This window comes from Henckelia pumila, chromosome 4 (genome assembly GCF_033568475.1).
Source record: "Henckelia pumila isolate YLH828 chromosome 4, ASM3356847v2, whole genome shotgun sequence".
NCBI classification, from domain to species: domain Eukaryota; kingdom Viridiplantae; phylum Streptophyta; class Magnoliopsida; order Lamiales; family Gesneriaceae; genus Henckelia; species Henckelia pumila.
In genome coordinates, this window is record NC_133123.1 from 219,270,984 (window position 1) to 219,281,359 (window position 10,376).

At 30.9% G+C, this 10,376-nt stretch overlaps 1 pseudogene; it reads right to left on the reverse strand.

Moving 5' to 3' along the window:
- Nucleotides 1–204: 204 nt before the first annotated feature.
- LOC140862778 (uncharacterized) overlaps nt 205–10,376 on the reverse strand; it is a 21,334-nt pseudogene continuing 11,162 nt past the window's right edge.

A 10,376-nucleotide genomic window follows, 5' to 3' on the forward strand; every position in this document is an offset into this window, starting at 1 on the left:
GTTCACTGATTTTCAAGAAGCTGACTCTGGTTATGTACTTCTTGGCAACAATCAATCTTGTTAAATACAAGGGATTGGTTCAATAAATATGAGAATGTGGGATGGTTCCATCAAGATTTTAACAGATGTGAGATATATTCCAGTGTTCAAGAGAAATTTTATCTCTTTGGGTACTTTAGATCAAAAGGGGCTTAGTTATAAAGCTCAAAGTGGCACCTTCAAAGTGGCAAAGGGATCATTGGTTATAATGAAAGCCATTCTAAGGCATGGATTGTATGTTCTTCAGGGAACAACTTTGTCATCAGAAATCAATGTGACTACAACTGTGTGATCCGACCGTCAGAATTCAGAGCTGAATATATATCTGCGATCACCTCTCCGAGAGCTACGTTCTGGTATATATTTTCTTAAATTCTATCATAGTTGAATTTTGAAGAGATGATGGAATTTTATTATTATTGATTATACATGTGCTTGAGCTAGCCAAGATTGTGTATTCGAAGACGGATCGAAGAAAGAATGCTATTTGGATTTATTATGATTTTTTCTAATGCATTTAAAAAATTTCCAATTCTGAAGGGGTTGGTTTTGGCCGAGAATATATTTATATGTTTATGATTATGGTGTGGCTTGATTGATAAATTGATTTAGATATAGTTTGGATTGCCGGTTTTTAGCCGTTACGCCGCCGGTTCGAGAATTGTCAAGATTTTGATATTGTTGTTTGAGCTAAGAAATTCTTGAGTTATAGGCTGATATTCATTGATATAAACACTTCATTTTCAGCTTTTTATTGAAGTGTTCGAACTCGGGAACTCGGAAGTTGAATCGGCCAAGGGTTAAAGAAGGTTTGAAGACATTTGCACTTGAAGTTTGAGTTGAGTAGTTGAGCAGATTTTTTATATGTGTTCTTGATGTTATGTTTTAGATTTGAAGCACCTCAAGAATCAAAAGAAAAGGTATAAACCGACATCAATCCAGATGGGATAGAACATTCGAGATAGATGTGATTCTCGAATTCCCAAAATCACATACTTGAATGCTTATGTGTTCTTATTTGATTTAAATGTTCATTGATGCTTTGAATGATTATGTGATTTATTTCTTCAAGATGTTTTACAGCATTTGTATGATTTAATGCATCAAGATTATGTTGCATTCATCTTGAACTTGAACCTGAAAAGCTTAGAGGGTCGAATGGCCTAGATTGCAAGTGACGTTTGGAGGGCTATAGTTGAGTGGCACGGAATGTAGATTTACTTCCAGAGCTAGATGACTCACTATAGTTGTAGTGACCCAGCATTGAATCACCTACTAACTGGCAACTAAGACATGCATTAAACTTAATTAAAGCATAAACACTAAATAGAGAAAAACGTGCGGAAACATAACCCATAATTTACATATCAGCTTAATACAAAAGTCCCAAGCTTATTATCAGTAGTGATACAATCATATCGAATAAACTTAAGTAAAAGTTGTCTGAAATATTATACAGCTATATCAAATCGTTCTGTATAATAAAACCCCTGAAAGCTCTGGCTCTCATGGTCCTGTCTCGAACCACCAGCTCCGTCCATCCTGCGACCTCTCTTGTGGAATGGGGTGTCCAAGATAACAATTAGGACGTGAGCGCTAACGCTCAGTACGTAAACATGAGTAAACAAATATATATATATATATAATGCATGCGACCGTGATGACTGGTAAAAGGGTCATCTGATAAGTCATGCTCAGTACAGGCGCCACATGAGTGATGTAACCTCATGGATCAACCTCTGGGTACAACCACACTCGTCTAGAACACTAGAGTAGTCAGACATACATGTCCCCGCCGTCGCGGTACTCTCAATGACAGACTATCAAGTATAGATCTGAGCGGCTCTATAATCAGGGTATAACAAGGTACATGCTCAACGTGTATGTGCATGCAGTGGCGGACCCATGTAGGGTCCAGGGGGGGCATGGTCCTCCCCTCAAATTTTTTAAAAAATTATTAGTGTATATTTATATTAGTTTTTTAATAAAATAAAATATGGTGCATGTTAATTTTAAATAATATTGATGTATTATATTCCAAAAAAAATATGTTTAATAACTCATCAAATAATTGTATAATGAATTATTATGAATTGATTATAATGTTTCAACTTTTCTGTCCGTCTTTTAGTTGATATAAAATGCACATTCATGATTGTTTTATGAATTGTATCCAATAACGGAACCAGATTTTTATCTCTATCCAAAATAAAATTTTATAAGCTCTTTATTTTTTTTATGTGTTGAGATTTTATCTTTTTATTTTAAAATTGTTCACGAGGATATTGACAAAGTTGATTTAATTTAATGTATATAAAATAGGAAAAAAAATTAGGTCGCCCAAGCGGCTACCCGGGCGGAACAACACATAGCTCCGTCCGTAATTGTGCCTCCCCTGACCAAATTTTCTGGGTCCGCCCCTGTGTGCATGACATATGAATATAGAAAGCGGTAAAACATATATCATGCTACATAATAATGCCAAGTAAATGCAATATATAAACATGTATACTCGCTGACAATCTCAGTCAATTTGTACGTACATAACACCAAAGTCTGAACTAAGATGGAAGAAGACAACCCCAAGATGTCCTAGGTCAAAGCCCGACCCGACTTGGTCTCATGCCCGACCCGGCCTGATCAGCACCTGGTCAAGACCGACCAGACCTGGCCTCTTGGTACGACCCCGAGCTCTTCCTCCCGAACTCCCGAGCTACTCTTTCCCGAGAAGAAATATGAAGTGAGATGGAAGTGGTGTGAAAATATCTGAACCCTCAGCTCCTATTTATAGGCAAAAAATCTGGGGTGTTCGGGATTCTCGAGCCGATGTCGAGACGTCCAAGCTCCTGTATGCATGCCACATATCAAATGCTTGAGCTGAGTCATTACCATTTTTGACACCTCATGCTTAGGTGCCAGCTATCACTCATGCAAGCGTCCACACACCTGTCTGCCTGTCCTTGAGGGTTCGGCTTCTCTAATAGAAGTTTGGGATTCCCTAGCAGCAGGTGCTACAACTTAAATTGTAATTCACCCAAGTGTAGGTTGTCTGCAAGTAATATACTCGTGAGTACGAGATCGATCCACAGAGAGGATGTTGTAAGTTTAATTTTAGCAATGATATATTATAGATGAAAATATTATTATAAAACTTTAAATACACAAATTATAAAATTGTCAAGGTTTCAAAGGTTCATTGTTGGTTTATTTAAGATTGTTTAATAAAAATAAATAAAAGAAACTAAAATAAGAATAAACATAAAAGAACAATGAAATATTTAAACAAATATATCATATAATATAGTTCCCACTATATTAATATCAGATTAAACGATATTTAATACATGGTACGCATAATATATATATAGATGAATAAATATAAACATAAAAAAAACAATTAAATATTTAAACAAGTATATCATATAATATAGTTCTCACTATATTAATATCAGCCGATATTTAATACATGGTACCCATAATATATATAAATGCATAAATATAAATTGACATAAAAGTAAATGTTAGATCAAATCACAATATTTCATTTAGAACAACCGGCAGAGCCACGCTATCGTCTAAATAAAATATATGACTTTATGTTAGATGCGATAAAGTAAATGTTAGTTGCGGAAAAATAAATGTTATATGCGAGAAAGTAAATGTTAGTTGCGGAAAAGTAAATGTTAGTTGCGATAAAGTAAAAGTTAGATGCGAGAAAGTAAATGTTAGTTCAAATCACAATATATTATTTAGAACAACCGACAGTGTCACGCTATCGTCTAAATAATATATATGACTTTATTATAAATAGATACTTATATTTATAGTATATAATTATTGTAGTATTTATTGTATCATATTTGACAACAAATCAAGGTAACCACATTCAAGGTACCAAGCATTTGATGTAAATAGATAACAACAAATCTTCCAAAATTATACCTACAAATAAGGATCAATTAGAAAAACAAAATAAAAATAGAAAAAGAGAAGAATATACAAAATATAAACAATCTTACTTGACCAACAATGAAACCTTTTCACCTTGACATAAAAAGATTTAGCTTTCCATTAACATGAAACTCAAGAATAAAGATAAAAGAAATTTCATACTTGAACTTGAGAAACTTGCACACTACAACTTTTATTCTCACACACACAATATTTATTTTACAAATGAGGAATTCTCTACACTCTTGCACACTACAAAGCTTATACAACACATCTATTTATAGGCCAAATGAGAGAAAGAGTCCAAGACTCATTAAATATGGAATAGTATAGTTGGTGGGTGCTTGTCTCCTTAAATGTCAATACATTAACCCAACTTTAATTGGCATGTTTGATGCCTTAGACTTCCGATTTTGCTTCTGCACAAAACATATAACACGTAGCCCTTTGTCTGTAGATGTGTTTTGACAACTCATTCACCCCTTTTGGATAAAATATGAAATACTTATGATATTTTTACTCCAAGCTGATCATAGTAAAAGTAAATCTGTCTCCATTTTGATGTTTGATTATTTTGATCATCTTAATGAAGTTTTTGGAATTTCTTGTCTTCTACAAAGTTGAAGATGCCTCTTTTGTGATTCTACAGGTTTTGAGATTACTCCATTATGACCTCTGTAGCTTGAGTAATTTTATTTTTACCAAACCTGCGCAAACCGTAAAATACAACATTTTAGTAAAACATTTAAATATAAACACATAACACTAAAATAATACAACTTCATAATTTTAATTAAACTTAAATTTTAAAACACACTTTTTAATATATAAATAATTACAAATTTTAAGTTTCATCACACCCCCAAACCGGCTAATTACTAGTCCCTTAGTAATAAAATATCATAAAATCACAAGTTAGATTTTTATTCCTTAATATATATATTCAAATATGCAAACTTTGAAATTTTAAAAACACACTTGTGAGGAGATCATATGTTTATTTATAAATCTCATTATCAACCAATATATTAATATGTAATTGGATGGGCTATACATATATAGTTCACACAATATCAAAATATTAAATATATATAATTTTTTTTTACATAAATATTTTCTAAAAACTTTGAGAATAATATAATTAAAAGGATAATAGAAATCATTTTCATAACATGTATATCATCAGGAATATTAATGTAAAAGTCTCAACTCCATATTCTCTCGGGTTAAAGTATTTCATATATAACTGTTTTTCACTCATGGAGTTGGAAGAAAATTATACACTCTTTGAAAATGGCTAGTAAAGCAGACAATCAAATAACCTAATATTGAAAAGAAGATAGGATGATTTACAAAGAATAAACCCTTTTTTTTTTTTTTTTTTTTTGCTTGGCTGCAAAATTGTTTTTACATAATCAAATACCTCCAATAAACTTTGAAAATGTAACATTTTTTTTTCAAAGTTTATTTATTATTTTTATTTTTTTATGAGGTAAATCTATTACATTAATAATTATAGCAGGGATATTAATATTCTACATCTTTACAATCAAACTTCAAACAACTTTGCAGCCAATTTTCATTTTTATTTTTTTTTCTTTTTTCAAAATGGGTTTAATCTATTAATCAACCATTTCTTAATAATCAATAAAAGCTTATAAGTTGTTTTCTCAATTCTCACCCCTCACTCACAAAATTTATGTGAGTAAATATTGTACTTTTACAAATTAATTCCCTCAATTATACATGTTATTATTCATTCAATCAATATCACTTTAATTATATACTCATAAAAGTTTTAGAAAATATGATATTTGAAAACACACAATTATATATTATTTATAACTTATATCCCATCAATTATATATTTTCTATTAAATTGATAAAAAGAAGAATAAATTAACATCTATATAAAAAGACTTCATTTTCTTAGTAGTTTGCAATTTAAATATATACGGAATATTAAAATCTAATCTATTGTGATAAGATGATAAATAAAAACTAATGCGTGTCAGGAGTTTTTGACTCCTTACTCTGCCATTGAAAAAGAAAAATAAATATTATTATAGAAATATATATATTTTTTTTAAATTTTAATTTTTTTTTTAAAATAAACCCTCCCCCAAACCTGAATATGACATTTTTTTTAAAGAAAAATAAAGAGTACATGATGAAAGAGATATCACCTGGAATTTATTGAAGATGAGGAACAAACACAAACCATTTCGTGACATGTTGAATCAATGATCCAGCTTTCTTTTCTTACTGGTTGGTTGAGACCAATTGATCTTTGTTATAGCTGAATCAGGTTGATGAACAAAAGCTTGGAGATCATCAATTAATTGGTCTTCATTCGAAGCAGAGATGAGCATCCTTCGTGAATTTTCTGAAATAAAATTTTGTTCCACGGCTACATCAAGAAAAGTCAACAAACCATCATAATAGTTATTAATATTCAACAAGCCAACAGGTTTATTATGGATATTAAGTTGTGCCCAAGAAATAACATAAAAAATTTCTTCTAAAGTACCAAAACCACCAGGTAAGGCAATAAAAGCATCAGAATTTTCTATCATTTTAGTTATTCTCTCGTACATTGATGAAACTTTCAACTCTTCCCCAACCGTAACACCTGTAATATTTCGTTCAGCTAAAGCTGTAGGAATAATACCCAAAACCTGACTACCTCCAAGATGAGTTGCTGTTGAAATAGATCCCATTAACCCAATATTGCCTCCTCCGTAAACCAAGTGAATTTTTCTCTCTGCTAACTTTTTTTCAAGATTAATTGCTGCATCAACAAATATTTCATTCTTTCCAGTATTAAAACCACAAAAGACACAAATATTTTTCAATTTTTGTGAAGAAGATCCTGTCATGTTTTTTTTTTCTTTTCAAAAATATAGAGAGAGTTGAGTGATTTTATAAGGAAAACAAGGAATAAGACAGAAATAGGAATATAGATGTGAACAAAATGATGAAAATAGTAAAAAAAAATAATATATAATAATAACATGCATGCGTATAAACAGTGATGTGATTGTGGCTCACAGTGTTCCTTCAATATTTATGAGTCGAGGGTTGGCTTACCATCCAATTTTCTTATAAATTGGCAAATAGGGTCTTTTTTAGTCAGATTCCCAAGACCATTACCATGACGCTGCGCTTGGAATAGTTTCCATAAACGGAGAAGTTGACCTTGTACATCTCCACTAGAATGCGTCTCAAGAGTCAATGAGATATTATCCAATGACTCTTTACTCAGCCCATTCTTAATGAAATCAATTTTATCTTCTCTATTTGTGGAAACATATCCCAAAGATCTGCATTGTCTATTACAAGTCCGTCTGACACAATTATGACAAACATCTAACCTTTTAGCCCTTCTTTTCTTCGCATAGGTACTTTTTCCTAGTCCAGACATATTTCGAACAAGTAAGAATTTTGGAACTTCACCACCTAATCGAACCTTGGCTTCAATTATAAGACGAATATCCTCCGGGATTCCTTTTTGCATAAGCATTCTCAATCTTTCACATCTGCCTTCATAAATCATTCTCAGAACTTTTTTAGAAACAGATGAAAAATATTTACCAAGTTTTTTGATAGCTTCATCCATAATATATATATATATATATATATATATATATATATATATATATATATATATATTCAATTATTTTGGGAAATTGAAATAAAACCGACTGAAAGTAGTCACGGAGTACCGTTATCCGCCACTTAACCGGGAAGTGAACTCAATTCTGCAAAAATAAAATAAAAATATAAGTAACAATTAAGTTGGATCATATAAAGGCATAAACTCTTCATTAAGAACTTCATTTTCTATAAACGGTTTAAGTCTTTGCCCATTAACTTTAAATACATTATTATTTTTAAGATTTTCAACATCAACAGCACCATGAGGATAGACAAATTTAACAATAAATGGTCCAGACCATCGCGATCTAAGTTTTCCTGGAAACAAATGCATGCGAGAATTATAAAGTAAAACTTTTTGTCCGATTTCAAAAGATTTTCTCATAATATTTTTATCATGAAATGCTTTTGTTTTATCTTTATAAATCTTTGCATTTTCATATGCATCATTTCTTAATTCTTCTAGTTCATTTAATTGCAATTTTCTTGATTTAGATGCATCATCTAAATTAGTATTAAATGCTTTAATTGCCCAATAAGCTTTATGCTCAATTTCAACAGGTAAATGACAATGCTTTCCAAAAACTAATCTATATGGTGACATCCCCAATGATGTTTTAAATGCAGTTCTATATGCCCATAATGCATCACTTAATCTTAAAGACCAATCTTTTCGATTTGGATTGACTGTTTTTTCCAAAATTTGTTTTATTTCTTTATTTGCAAGTTCAACCTGACCATTCGTTTGAGGGTGATATGGAGTAGAAACTTTATGTGTAATACCATATTTTCTTAACAATGAAAAAAATGATTTATTTATAAAATGACTTCCCCCATCACTGATTATAGCTCTAGGTATTCCAAATCGACTAAAAATATTTTCTTTCAAAAATTTTATCACAACTTTATGATCATTAGTTCTACATGCAATTGCTTCAATCCATTTTGAAACATAATCGACAGCCACTAAAATATAAGTGAATCCAAAAGATAATGGAAATGGACCCATAAAATCTATTCCCCAACTGTCAAATATTTCAATAATCATGATTGGATTTAAAGGCATCATGTTTCGTTTTGAAATTGAACTCATTTTCTGACAATTTTCACAAGATTTGCAAAATGAATGTGTATCTTTGAATAAAGAAGGCCAATAAAATCCACATTGAAAGATTTTTGCAGCTGTTTTCTTTGACGAAAAATGACCTCCACATGCCTCAGAATGACAAAATTTAATGACACTACTTACCTCATTGTCGCGTATGCATCGTCGAAAAATTTGATCAGGACAATACTTAAACAAATAAGGATCATCCCAATAAAATTTTTTGACCTCTTTCAAGAATTTATTTTTATCTTGTGAACTCCAATGAGAAGGCATTTTATTTGTCACAAGAAAATTTACAATATTAGCAAACCAAGGCATAGTAGTAGCATAAAATAGTTGATCATCCAAAAAATTTTCATTTATTGGTATTTCATTTTGAGATGATTCAGAAATTATTCTTTATAAATGATCGGCTACTACATTTTCTTTTCCTTTTTTTTATCTTTTATTACAAGATCAAATTCTTGTAACAACAAAATCCATCTTATTAATCTCGGCTTAGCATCTTGTTTATTTGATAAATATTTTATGGCAGAATGATCAGTGTAAACAATAGTAGTAGAACCAATTAAATAGGATCGAAATTTATCTAATGCAAACACTACTGAAAGTAATTCTTTTTCAGTTGTTGAATAATTGATTTGAGCACTATTTAAGGTTCTACTTGCATAATAGATCACATAAGGTTTACCTTCTTTTCTTTGTCCTGACACGGCTCCTACAGCATAATCACTTGCATCACACATTAATTCAAATGGTAAAGACCAATCAGGAGGTTGTAAAATAGGTGATGTAGTTAAAAGATTAATTATCTTTTTAAAAGCAGTTTCACATTCTTGAGTCCATTCAAATTGTGCATCTTTTGTTAAAAGATTTGAAATTGGTTTCGATATTATGCTAAATTTTTTTATAAATCTTCTATAAAATCCCGCATGATCCAAAAATGATCGAATTTCTTTGATCGTGTTTGGTGATGGTAAATTAGCAATAACATCAACCTTAGCTTTATCAACTTCAATTCCTTTTTCAGATATGACATGCCCTAACACAATTCCGGATTTAACCATGTAGTGACATTTTTCCCAATTTAAAACAAGATTTTTTTCTTCACATCTTTTTAAAACTTCTTCCAAATTTTTAAGACAGTTTTCAAATGAGTTTCCAAAAACAGTTATATCATCCATAAAAACTTCCACAAATTCTTCAATCATGTCACTAAAAATACTTAGCATGCATATTTGAAAAGTAGCTGGGGCATTACATAAACCAAATGGCATTCTTTTAAAAGCAAAAGTTTCGAACGGACAAGTGAAAGTAGTTTTTTCTTGATCTTCTAATGATATTGGTATTTGATAATACCCCGAATACCCATCAAGAAAACAATAATAAGGATTACCTGCCACTTTCTCTAAAATTTGATCTAAAAATGGTAACGAAAAGTGATCTTTTCTAGTTGCATCATTTAATTTTCTATAATCAATGCACATACGCCAACTAGATGGAATCCTAGCTTGTAATAATTCTCCCTTTTCATTTTTTATAACAGTGATGCTTGATTTTTTTGGTACTACTTGTGTTGGACTTACCCATTTACTATCCGAGATTGGATAAATAATTCCGG